Here is a 13,506-nt window from a genome sequence, read left to right as displayed (position 1 = left end):
TTGGGTGAAATTCCCATGCATTTATTTTTTTATTTCGGGACAATTTCGGAGTGTTTTAAGGGCTCTGGGATCCTCTTTTATTTTCTTTTTTTTTTCTTTTTTTTTCCCCGCCCACCATTTTGTGGTTTTGCCCCTGCGCGACCGCCGCCACTTTGTGCGCGCGGCGCTCGCGCGGCGCCGCTGCCGCAGTGACACATCCGCGTCCTCCCGTTAAATCAAATTAAATCAAAATCAATCCGATTTAATAAAATTAAACAAATGCGCTAAAAAAAAAATTAAGCCCTATACCTTCTGTTTCGGCATTAACAAACCCCGCGGTTTCTTCCCCGCGAGGCGGGAAAGAGCCGTTGAGGATTTGTGAGGGAACTTTAAGCGTATTTTAATTAAATATGGCTTTTTATAAAATATAGATTTTTATAATTAAATTTGGGGTTTTTTATGCTGTTTATGTCGCTTTTCCAGGGAAATTCGATGGTAAGCGCAGGTTTTTACACCCTCTGAATCCTCCCCCCAGGCGCCCCTTTTGTTATGCGAAGCCTGAGGAGAGTTTAAAATTTCCCCTTCATTTTAACTTCTTAATATTTAAATTTACATTCATCCTAAAAATTGAAGTTTATCCTTTTTAATTTTATGCAGAAATCGCTAAAATCATTGATTTTCTGAGGTTTTAGAGCCTTTTTGCCCTCAGACCCATGTGCCTACACACCTCCTTTTGTTGTGCGGCGCCTGGGGAATATTAAATTTTCCCTTCAATTTTTCTGTCTAAACCATTAAATTTATTTTAATTATTGTTTTTTTATAACACATAAGTAATTAAATGCGAGTTCTGAGTGCTTTTTGAGGGGGATATTTGCTGTAAAAACGGGAATTTTAGGCCCTTTTCCTTGCGCTGAGCCTGAGTGGGCTTTAAGACTTTGCATCCATTTTCACATTTAAATAACAAAATCCGACTTCAATTTTGCTTTTTACAACTAAAAAAATAAAATTTTGCCGTGATTTTTTAAGGATAAATCCATTAGTTTTATTTTCAGGTGTGAAATTTCACTCCTCAGCAGGGTTTTGGTGCTTTTGGGTGGCTGAAGCACCAAATTTTCCTTTATTTTGTGGTGAAATTTCACTATTTCTGCCCTAAAATCAAAAATAACTCCAAATTGTCTAATTAAATGGGTAAAATTTTTGTAAGGTGGTTTTTATTTTTTTTTCTGTAATTAAAAGCTTCCTGTCAGTAATTATTAGCGTTAATCAGTTGATTTCTTAATTTTAATAGCATAAATCAATTGATTTCTCTATTCAAGGATATTTTTGTGCTTGTAAAGTGTTACATTTTTGTTTATTTGAAGGTATTGAATTATTTTTTATAACAAAAAGTCTCTTGATATCAAATGAATGCATTTTATAAAAGATGTTTAAATATTTCCAATTTTTATAAAATTTAGGTTTATAAACCTTAATATTTTAGGTATTGAGAGGACATTTTTTTCTCATTATTGGTTAATAAAATGCTTTTAATTACAGAAATAAGCATAACCATAAAATCAGTTTATTGATAAATAATTGGCTGTTGGTTGGACTTTAGTTATGGAAATAGATGTGGAATAATAATTTACGTTATTAATCATTAAAGGATTATTTTAATTATAGAAAACCATCTAAAAACACTTTTAAATGTTTTTAATGTTAGTTTTGTGTTAATTTTCCTAATTAAAAGCATGATGTATATCAAGCAAGAGATTTTTGCTCTTAATCCCCTAATTAAAAACACTTTTTTAATAATTAATGATACTTAATGAGTTAATTCCAAGATATTTTTGTTCTTAATTCCATCATTAAAAATGTTTTTTAATAATTAATAAGTATTTAATAAATGAGTTGCTTCGAAGAGATTTTTGCTCTTAATCCTGTCATTAAAACACTCCTATATTTATTAATTACTTAATAAGTGAGTTAATTCTAAAGTAGTTTTGCTCTTGATTCTGTAATTAAAATACTTTTTCAATAAGCATTGATTACTTAATATAAAGAGTTCAGATATTTTTAATATTACATATATTGCTATAAATAATATATAATATATTTATAAAATAATGCATTATTTATATTGATTAATTATTTACTAATTATATTGAAAATTTAAACTTAAAAAATCTTAGAGAATTAATAAACTCGAAATATTCATTTATTATTTATACTTATTACTACAATTAGACTTAAACCCATAATTAAAAGGCTTTTATTAGCTCATAACCGCTCACTACATTTAAAAATCTCTATTTGGGGCCATTTTCCATTGATTAACCCCATTTTAACCCTTCCCTCCCCAGATGATGCAAAGGTACGGCCCCCTCCCCCCATCCCTAAGGAATCCTTTTCCCACGGGATTCCCGGGGAATTTTAACGAGATTTGAGTTTTCCCTCGGCAGCTATGGCACCTACCCCGCCCCCCCAGCCAGAGCTGCTCATGGGGGGCCGGGGGGCAGGGCTGCTCCCAGCAGAGCTACAGCGGCTACGGCCAGGGCTCAGACATGGGCTTGGGCTACAGCCAGGGTGGCTACGGCGGCTCCTACGGCCAGAACTGGAGCGGTGAGCAATCCCAAAAATCTGGAATTCCCAAAAATCCCCATCCCTCTATCCTGCTGTACCCAAAATCTGCGCTTCTGTACCTGAAACTGCCCTAAAACTGCTCTGAAATCCCCCAAAGTGATCCCAGAGCTGCCTGGGCAGAGCCAGAGCAGTGAGTGATCCCAAAAATCCTGGAATTCCCAAAAATCCCAGGTGTTATATCCCCCTGTACCCAAAATCGCCGCCTTTGTACCTGAAACTGCCCTGAAATGCCCAAATCTGAGCCCAAAAGTGACCCAAATTTTTGACCATCCCATTTCTCCCGGTTTACTCCCATCATTCCCACTTTCCCCATTATTCCCATCATTCCTGTTTTTCCCACTTTCTTCGTTTTCCCCCCGTTTTCCCCCTGTTTATCCCCGTTTTCCCCCCGTTTATCCCTATTTCTCCCTGTTTTTCCCGTTTTACCCCCGTTTTTCCCCAGTTTATCCCCAGGTTACTCGGTGCCAGAGGCTCCTCCCTCCTACGGCTCTGGCAGCTTTGGCTCCGGGCAGAGCTCCCAGGGCAGCTACGGCCAGAGCTCCTCGTACCCGGGCTACTCCCAGCCCCCCACTGCTGCCTCTGCCTCTGCCAGGTCGTTAATTAATCACTAATTAATTAGTTATTGATGGGTATCAGTAGCCCAGACTCCAGACCAGTAACCCCAGACTGGTTCCCAGTTACTCCCAGTAATGCCAAATGCATTCCCAGTTACCTTGGTAATTCTAGGGATCTTTAGGTGAATTTTGGGGTGATTTTTGGGTGAATTCCAGGTGGTTTCAATGAATTCCAGGTGATTTGGGGTAAATTCCAGGTATTTTAGGTGATTTTGGGTGATTTTGGGGTAAATTCTAAGTGCTTTTGATGAATTCCAGGAGATTTTTGGGTGCATTCCAAATATTTCCAATAAACTCCACATTCCTGCTCACTTTCCCCCTCCTTTTTTAGCCAACCCCCATCCCTCCCTCCCCTCATCCCACTTCTAATTCCTAGTTTTTGGGCTGAAATTCCCATTTTTTATGTTTTTCCCACAGTTACTGCAGCGGCTTTGGCAGCTCCAGCTATGGCCAAGCCCTGAGCAGGGGCCACAGCCAGTAGAGCTACAACCAGCAGTCGTCCTACAACCCACCCCCTCCCCTGAGCTACAGCCAGCAGGGCCAGTACAGCTCTGGTGGCTGTGAGTCATGTGCCTAAAAAATTCCGGGATTTTGGGGCAAATTCTGTGGATTTTGGGCAAAATTTGGACTGAAATTGGGGGATACGGGGTGGAATTTGGGGGTTTGGGATGGGAACAGTTGTCCTACAACACCCCCCCCAAGATACAGTGGTAGAAATTCCCCAAAAATTGTGGGATTTTGGGAAAAAAATTACCAAATTTGGGGCAGAATCCCTGGGATTTGGGGCAGAATTTGTGGGATTTAGGGGAGAATTCTTGGAATTTGGGGCAGAATCCCTGGGATTTGGGGCAGAATTTGTGGGATTTAGGGGAGAATTCTTGGAATTTGGGGCAGAATCCCTGGGATTTGGGGCAGAATGCCTGGGATTTGGGGAACAATCATTGGAATTTGGGATAGGATCACTGGGATTTGGGGCAGAACCGTGGGATTTGGGGCAGGACCAGTCACCGCCCCCCCCCAGCATTCCCTGATGCCAGATTTTCCATCCCAGTTGGCAGCTATTCCCAGGATGGTTTAGCGCTGAGCTCTGGGGGGTTCCAGGAGCCAGGCGGGACCTTCAGCTCCCGGGGTGGCTTCATGCGCGGGCGCAGCCACAGGAACCGCGGGGCCATGGGGTGAGTGCGGGAGCCTCCAAGTGGCTGAGGATGTCAGCAGCCCCCACTGAGGCCATCCCTGCCCAGAGACCCTGGGGGAATGGGCAGACAAGGAGAGCATCCCTGGGACTGGGGAAGCAGAACTCAGAGGCACCAGCGGCTCCAGGTGGGAAATGGAGTGTGGAATGGGGCTGTGAAAACCCTGCCTGGGCTGTGCCAAGCAGGACAGACAAGTGTAAGAGACGGTCCGAAGATTCCCTCATCTGTCTCACAACCGTCTCAAGGACAGAGACTGAGACCCTGAATATCACAAGGGACTTGGTTTGGGGGTTTGGGCCTAGCTGAGGTGGATGTTTGCTAAGTGATTGTTTGCAGGTGGTTGCACGGTACACTGCTCTCGTTCCTGCTGGTGAGCAGAGGCTTGTGTGTGGTACCCTGTGCAATGGGTTTTCCAGGACTCATGGCTCTCGTTCCTGCTGGTGAGCAAAGACTTGCAAGACATGGATCGCTCTGTACCCTACACCTGCCCCCCACGCAATGGAATTCATCACAATGATCACCAATCTCCTCTGTTTTTGGCCCTGCACCCCTCGCTTTGCGAAAGACTATAAAATTATACCCCAAACTTACCTTCCTTTGAGATCTCCCCAACAGACAGAAGACTCTGCGTCGTTGGACGGCTGAGTGGACTTCGACGTTGGTAGCTATAATCCCCTTACTCTCTGTTCCTTATGCTTTACTTTCTCCTCTTTTCTCTCTATCGCATATTAGTGCTGATGAGCACTCAATAAAGTGTGTTCTGCTGTTTAAGTCCTTGGTTTGCTGATAATCTTTTGTACTCTAACGCTGACTAAAAGAACCACATCACGAATCCCACCTTGTGGATTGTGACACCATCATGTGTTACGACCGCTACGTGTCCATCTGCAAACCCCTGCACTACGAGACCCCCCTGGGCAGCAGAGCTTGTGCCCACATTGCAGCAGCTGCCTGGGCCAGTGGCTTTCTCTATTCACTGCTGCACACGGCCAATACATTTTCCCTGCCCCTGTGCCAGGGCAATGACCTGGGCCAGTTCTTCTGTGAAATCCCACAGATCCTCAAGCTCTCCTGCTCCAAATCCTCTCTCAGGGAACTTGGGCTCATTGCAGTCAGTGGCAGTTCGGTATTTGGTTGTTTTGTGTTCATTTTTTTTCTCCTATGTTGTTGAGGGTTAGGTGTCTTTTTTTTGTTTTTGTTTTTGTTTTTGTTTTTGTTTGTTTTGTCGTTCTGGCCTGCCCGGGGAATTTTTACCCATTATGTGCTGGGGCAACCTAACTACCGGTACTTAGGGGTGATTGACAACGGACAAAGAGTAGCCGGGCCCAGGGCGGGGGGGGGGAAGGGGGCAGAAAAGGAGAGTGGGGACAGTTTTTAGCTGGCTTTTCTTCGGCTTCGGGGAAGGACGTTCGTGTGCTGGGGCGCGGAGCTGCTACGGTGGAGAGAAGGGATTTCCGCCATCACCCAGACGGAGCAGTTGCTTCTTCTCCTTCTCCCCTCTTGGCTGGTGGCCTCGCACCCCCTGCCCTGCCCAGCCCAGGATCTCAGCTCATCCCTGCTGTTTCCAGCCGACTGTTCCTCCAAGCCCTGCAGGAGCACCGGGACTGACTGCCCGAGGGGTTTGTGAAAAACAAAACCTCTCTTCCATCCCATCTCAGCTGAGAGAGCTGTCCCGGGGTCCCTGGTTCTGTGTTCTTGTTATTGCTGTAGTTATTGTTTGTTTGTTTGCCTGGTTATACTAGTAAAGAACTGTTATTCCTATCCCCAGATCTCTGCCTGAAAGCCCCTTGATTTCAAATTTATAATAATTCGGAGGGAGGAGGTCTACATTCTTTCATCCCAAGGGAGGCTCCTACTCTCCCTAGCAGACACCTGTCTTCTAGAACCAAGACAGATTTTGGCGCCCAACGTGGGGCTTGAGAGGAAAAGGGCAAAAAAGGAATAGCAGTTCTTAAATAACCTAACTTTTGTGTGCTGGATTTAGAAACCTTGTTAGGTAGAACCATGTTGTTGAGCTTACCCAGGTTCGCGGGGCATGTAGTCACAGCTATATTGCTCCCATTTGCTGTACCTTACTTAAATATGGGTCCTATAACTAAGGCTACTGTGGCTATTATCCAGCTTGTTTTGTGGGTTGATAAGGTGAGGAATTCATGGATGTTTAACGTCCTCTGGACGGCGGGCTCATGGATTCAGAGCTGTCACACACTAACTGGATGGTTTTTGGGTTACTATAATAATGGTACCTACTGGGAGAAAAAGACAGCTGCGGAAATTTTCTCCCAACCTTTCACCCAGTTCCTTGGGCCTACCCCGCCAGTTTTCGAAGGGTTAAAATCTTCTCTGAATGCTAATGACATCTTACAGTGGCTGGCGGTACTGATAGGCCTGTTCTACTTAGCCTTCAGAGACAAAGAGAAAGAGACAGGGGGTGCTGCCCCAGAGCCTGGCACAGCCCCAGAGACAGGGGGTGCTGCTCTAGAGCCTGGCACAGCCCAGGAGACAGGGGGTGCTGCTCTAGAGCCTGGCACAGCCCAGGAGACAGGGGGTGCTGCTCTAGAGCCTGCCCCTGCCCCACAGCCCACCTCAGAAATGAACCACCCAGAGTGGGTGGGGGTTCTGGTGAAGGAGATACGTGAGATGAGCCAGAAGATAGAGTGCATTTCCTCAGCTGCTGAGAAACCCTCCCCCTGCCTCGAAGAGGGAGAGTCTGATGGTGCAGCAGTGGAACCCACAGACGTTACAACTGTCCAGGTTCCAGCTGAACCACAAGAGCAGTCACAGCCAGCAGCTGTTGCCCCTGTGGAAACCAGGAAGTCTAAGATGAAATCACAGCACCCTGTTGATAAGGATAAGAAAGGAGGGCCCTCACAACCCACAGGGGAGCCAGAAGTTGAAATCATCACTGAGTCTCTGACATATGACAGTCTCCGTAAGTTACAAAAAGACATTGTGAGGCGGGGGCGTGAGCCTTATACAACCTGGTTACTTCGGGTCTGGGACCTTATGGGTACAGGCGTGCAGCTGGATGGTGGTAAGGCAAGGAATGTGGGACCCTTGACCCAGGACTCAGGTGTGAATCAGGTATTCGTCAGGGAGCAAGGGCCCCTTTCCCTCTGGGAGCGGCTTTTGATGAGTGTAAGAGAGAGGTTTGTCCACAGAGAGAGAATGGAAGAGCACTATCATAGAAGGGAATGGAAAACCATTGAGGAAGGGATCCAACAACTGAGAGAAGTGGCGATATTAGAGGTCCTTTTTGGGAGGGGTGGACAGCATGATAATGACCCCGACAAAGTCAGGTGCACTGGGCAGATGTGGAGTCTGGCAAATCTAGGGCCATGTGACTACACCACCTATATTGCACTGATTAACGCTGATAACAGCTGAGAGACGGTGGGTTCTGTTGCCACCAGGCTTAGAAATTACGACAGTATGGTCCATGGCCCGCAGCAGGCTAAGATGTCCGCTGTGATTAAGGAACTCAAAGAGGAGATGAGGGAAATGAGGGAAGAGATGAGGAAGAGCAGTTCCCATATGGCACCAGTGCGGGTCACAAGCCCAAAACTCCAAGCCCAGCGTCCCCCAGCTAGAGAGAGAGGGTACACCTCACGAACTGAGCTGTGGTTCTTTCTACGTGACCATGGGGAAGACATGGGAAAGTGGGATGGGAAACCCACTTCTGCCCTGGCAGCACGAGTGCGTCAACTCAGGCAGGGAACCAGTAACCAGAAAGGTTCCACTAAAGTGAAGGTAGCCTCAACCTCCCGTGACCAAACTGCCAGATATTACAGAAAAGAGGATGATCCCCTTGAAGGAACCTCTAGCATGTATGCCCAGGGAGGAGAGGATGACCAGTGCTAGAGGGGCCCTGCCTCTAGCCAGGAAGAGGCACGGGAAAACCGGGTCTTTTGGACGGTGTGGATCCGATGGCCTGGCACATCAGAGCCACAAAAATACGAAGCTTTAGTTGATACTGGTGCACAGTGTACCCTAATGCCATCAGGACATGTGGGGGCAGAACCTGTTTCCATTGCTGGGGTGACAGGGGGATCGCAGCAGTTGACTCTGTTGGAAGCCGAGGTGAGCCTGACTGGGAAGGAGTGGCAGAAACATCCCATTGTGACTGGCCCAGAGGCCCCGTGTATTCTGGGCATGGACTTCCTTCGAAATGGCTATTACAAAGACCCAAAGGGACTCAGGTGAGCTTTTGGAATAGCTGCTGTGGAGGCAGAGGACATTAAGCAATTGAACACCTTACCTGGACTATCAGAGAACCCATCTGCAGTAGGACTCCTGAAAGTGGAAGAACAGCGAGTACCAATTGCCACCTCGACAGTACACCGCCGGCAGTATAGGACAAATCGAGATGCTGTGATCCCCATCCACAAGATGATCCGAGAGCTGGAGAGCCAAGGGGTGGTCAGCAAAACCCACTCACCCTTCAACAGCCCCATCTGGCCTGTGCGCAAGTCTGACAGAGAATGGAGATTGACTGTGGACTATCGTGCATTGAATGAAGTGACTCCACCTCTGAGCGCTGCCGTGCCGGACATGCTGGAGCTCCAGTACGAGCTGGAGTCCAAGGCAGCGAAGTGGTATGCCACTATTGACATTGCTAATGCATTTTTCTCCATTCCCCTGGCAGCAGAATGCAGGCCTCAGTTTGCCTTCACGTGGAGGGGAGTGCAGTACACCTGGAACCGACTGCCCCAGGGGTGAAAGCACAGCCCCACCATCTGCCATGGACTGATCCAGGCTGCCCTGGAAAAGGGTGAGGCTCCAGAACATCTGCAGTACATTGATGACATCATTGTGTGGGGGAACACAGCAGTGGAAGTATTTGAGAAAGGGGAAAAGATCATCCAGATTCTGCTAGAAGCCGGCTTTGCCATCAAGAAGAACAAAGTCAAAGGACCTGCTCAAGAGATCCAGTTCCTGGGAGTAAAATGGCAAGATGGACGGCGTCAGATTCCCGCTGAGGTCGTCAATAAGATCACTGCAATGTCTCCACCCACCAGCAAGAAAGAAACGCAAGCTTTCCTAGGTGCCATAGGTTTTTGGAGGATGCACATTCCTGAGTACAGCCAGATCGTGAGCCCTCTCTACCTGGTTACCCGAAAAAAGAATGATTTCCACTGGGGCCCTGAACAACAACAAGCCTTTGCTCAGATCAAACAGGAGATCGCTCATGCAGTAGCTCTTGGCCCAGTCAGAACAGGACCAGACGTGAAGAACGTGCTCTACTCTGCAGCTGGGAACAATGGCTTGTCCTGGAGCCTTTGGCAGAAAGTGCCTGGGGAGACTCGAGGCCGACCACTGGGATTCTGGAGCCGAAGCTACAGAGAGTCCGAAGCCAACTACACTCCCACAGAGAAGGAAATCTTAGCTGCCTATGAAGGAGTTCAAGCCGCCTCAGAAGTGATTGGCACTGAAGCACAACTCCTCCTGGCACCCCGACTACCAGTGCTGGGGTGGATGTTTAAAGGAAAGGTTCCTGCTACCCACCACGCCACCGATGCTACGTGGAGCAAGTGGATCGCCCTCATCACGCAGCGCGCCCGTATTGGAAACCCAAATCGCCCTGAGATTTTGGAGATAATTACAAACTGGCCAGAAAGTGAAAACTTTGGTCTCACTGATGAAGAGGAGCAGGAACAAGTGACATGGGCTGAAGAAGCTCCACCGTACAACCAACTGCCAGCAGGAGAAACACGCTACGCTCTGTTCACTGATGGTTCCTGTCGCATCGTAAGGATGAACCGGAAGTGGAAAGCAGCTGTATGGAGCCCCACACGACAGGTCGCAGAAGCCACTGAAGGAGAAGGTGGATCAAGCCAACTTGCTGAACTCAAAGCTGTTCAACTGGCCCTGGACATTGCTGAAAGAGAGAAGTGGCCAAAGCTCTACCTCTACACTGATTCATGGATGGTGGCCAATGCTCTGTGGGGATGGCTGGAAAGGTGGAAAAGGGCCAACTGGCAACGCAGAGGAAAGCCAATCTGGGCTGCTGATGAGTGGAAAGACATCGCTACCAGGGTAGAGAAACTGTCTGTGAGGGTCCGTCATGTAGATGCCCATGTCCCCAAGAGTAGGGCTAATGAAGAGCACCGAAACAATGAGCAGGTGGATCAGGCTGCAAAACTAGAGGTGTCAAAGACAGACTTAGATTGGCAACACAAGGGAGAGTTGTTCCTAGCTCGATGGGCTCATGATGCCTCAGGCCATCAGGGTAGAGATGCCACCTATAAGTGGGCACGAGACCGAGGGGTGGATTTAACCATGGACACTATTTCTCAGGTCATCCATGACTGTGAGACGTGTGCCACGATCAAGCAGGCCAAGCGGTTGAAGCCGCTATGGTACGGTGGGCGGTGGTCCAAATATAGGTATGGGGAAGCCTGGCAGATTGACTACATCACACTGCCCCAAACCCGCCAAGGCAAGCGGTACGTGCTCACAATGGTAGAAGCCACCACTAGATGGTTGGAAACCTACCCTGTGCCTCATGCCACTGCCCGGAACACCATCCTGGGACTTGAAAAGCAGGTCCTTTGGAGGCATGGTACCCCTGAGAAGATCGAGTCAGACAATGGGACTCATTTCAAGAATAACCTTATAAACAGCTGGGCTAGGGAACATGGCATTGAGTGGGTGTACCATATCCCCTACCATGCACCTGCTGCAGGGAAAGGTGAGCGGTGCAATGGCTTGCTTAAAACCAGCTTGAAAGCACTGGGTGGGAGAACTTTCAAGAACTGGGAGATTAATTTAGCAAAAGCCACATGGTTGGTGAACACCCGAGGTTCCACTAACCGAGCAGGCCCTGCCCAATCTGAGCCCTTTAGAATGGCAGATGGAGATAAGGTTCCAGTGGTACATATGAGGGGTATGCTGGGAAAAACTGTTTGGGTTAATTCTGCCTCCAGCAAAGACAGTCCAATCCGTGGGGTTGTCTTTGCTCAGGGACCGGGTTGCACTTGGTGGGTGATGCAAAAAGATGGAGAGACCCGGTGCATACCCCAAGGGGACCTGGTTTTAGAGTGAACTACCCATGACACTGTACTTGTATCTCTATCTGCATGTACATATGTATATAGTTAAAGTAGTGTGTTTGTGTATAATTTAAAGGTTTAATATTTAATGTAACATTTTGGTATGGGAAAAAATTCGGGGTGGATAGTGTTGAGGGTTAGGTGTCCTTTTTTTTTTTTTTTTTTTGTTTTTGTTTTTGTTTGTTTTGTCGTTCTGGCCTGCCCGGGGAATTTTTACCCATTATGTGCTGGGGCAACCTAACTACCGGTACTTAGGGGTGATTGACAACGGACAAAGAGTAGCCGGGCCCAGGGCGGGGGGGGGAAGGGGGCAGAAAAGGAGAGTAGGGACAGTTTTTAGCTGGCTTTTCTTCGGCTTCGGGGAAGGACGTTCGTGTGCTGGGGCGCGGAGCTGCTGCGGTGGAGAGAAGGGATTTCCGCCATCACCCAGACGGAGCAGTTGCTTCTGCTCCTTCTCCCCTCTTGGCTGGTGGCCTCGCACCCCCTGCCCTGCCGGGCCGTGTGGCAGCCACCGCCGTGGAGCTGCTGATACACCTCATCCACCGGCCCAGGATCTCAGCTCATCCCTGCTGTTTCCAGCCGACTGTTCCTCCGAGCCCTGCAGGAGCACCGGGACTGACTGCCCGAGGGGTTTGTGAAAAACAAAACCTCTCTTCCATCCCATCTCAGCTGAGAGAGCTGTCCCGGGGTCCCTGGTTCTGTGTTCTTGTTATTGCTGTAGTTATTGTTTGTTTGTTTGCCTGGTTATACTAGTAAAGAACTGTTATTCCTATCCCCAGATCTCTGCCTGAAAGCCCCTTGATTTCAAATTTATAATAATTCGGAGTGTTATAAATGCAAAGGCAAATTTGGGTTAAATAAAAGAACAATTTATTATAAAACAATTTTTATAAAAAAATAAACAATGAGGAAAAAACCACAATAAAACAAACAGCGCAGCGCTGGGTGGACAGGGGTCTATACCCAAAGGTATAGGTGTTCCCAAATCCACGAAGGAGGGTAGACTGTCCGGGGTTTTTATAGGGATTTTGTGCCTTGAGGCCAAATTCCAGGCAGGCACCATTCACCAAGGGTCCTTGATTGTTGGATGAATTGATTTCCTGGCGTTGGAGAATAGAGTCAAATAGACGTCCGGACAGAGTCTCCTCATATGTAAAGAAGTTCTGGGTGTTCCTTGATTTCATTTTGGTTCAGGCCATCTGGATGGGATGGTTGGATCCGGGTTGGAGCTGATGGATATCTCGGCTGGACTTTTTCCCTTTGTCTGCCTGATTGCTTCCCCAACGGTGGCCTGCAAGGCAGGGTGTTCAGGTCCGGTGATGAGTATCTCGTCGGAGCCTTTCCCTGTTAGCCTGATGGTTCATGTCCTGTTCATTCTTTTCCGTTGATGGGCGCCGAGCCTGTCCCTGTCAGCCTGATGGTCCATGTCCTGTTCATTCTTTTCCGTTGATGGGCGCCGGCTAGGGTCATTATCTCTTGAGTGGGAATTCGCGACTAGATCTGGGAAGGACTTGTGGGCCACACTGTACTTTATATTTTATATTATTATTGCTACAAATATATTTATTTAGATTTCTACGAATCTTTACAAGTTCATTTATCACAGGAGGGAGGGGGTCTACATTCTTTCATCCCAAGGGAGGCTCCTACTCTCCCTAGCAGACACCTGTCTTCTAAAACCAAGACATATGTGCAAATCTTCAGTGTCATGCTGAGGATCCCCTCTGAGCAGGGACAGCACAAAGCCTTTTCCACCTGCCTCCCTCACCTGGCTGTGGTCTCTCTGTTCCTCAGCACTGTCATGTTTGCTCACCTGAAGCCCCCTTCTATCTCCTCCCCATCCCTGGATCTGGCAGTGTCAGTTTTGTACTCGGTGGTGCCTCCAGCCCTGAACCCCCTCATCTACAGCCTGAGGAACCAGGAGCTCAAGGCTGCAGTGTGGAGAATGATGACTGGATGGTTTCGGAAACATTAAACTGCTGTCCAATTTCTCCAAATAACTTGTAATAAAAGTCATCTTTGATACTTCTTGATACTTCATTTAGG

General features: G+C 47.6%; 1 long non-coding RNA gene and 1 pseudogene across 1 annotated transcript; both read left to right on the top strand.

Moving 5' to 3' along the window:
- Window positions 1-2,362: 2,362 nt before the first annotated feature.
- LOC148182862 (uncharacterized) lies at window positions 2,363-4,983 on the top strand. Its single transcript, XR_015774068.1, has 3 exons — window positions 2,363-2,580; window positions 3,633-3,775; window positions 4,267-4,983. It is a non-coding gene; the product is annotated as an uncharacterized LOC148182862 (long non-coding RNA).
- Window positions 4,984-5,097: 114 nt separating this feature from the next.
- LOC148182861 (olfactory receptor 14J1-like) lies at window positions 5,098-13,435 on the top strand (annotated as a pseudogene).
- The last annotated feature ends 71 nt before the right edge of the window (window positions 13,436-13,506 follow it).

The sequence above is a fragment of the Pseudopodoces humilis genome, chromosome 18 (assembly GCF_049639895.1).
Source record: "Pseudopodoces humilis isolate 2021_Gansu_Grassland_sample_001 chromosome 18, ASM4963989v1, whole genome shotgun sequence".
NCBI lineage: Eukaryota > Metazoa > Chordata > Aves > Passeriformes > Paridae > Pseudopodoces > Pseudopodoces humilis.
The sequence above is the reverse complement of the archived record's forward strand: the minus strand, read 5'-3'. Positions and strand labels throughout refer to the sequence as shown.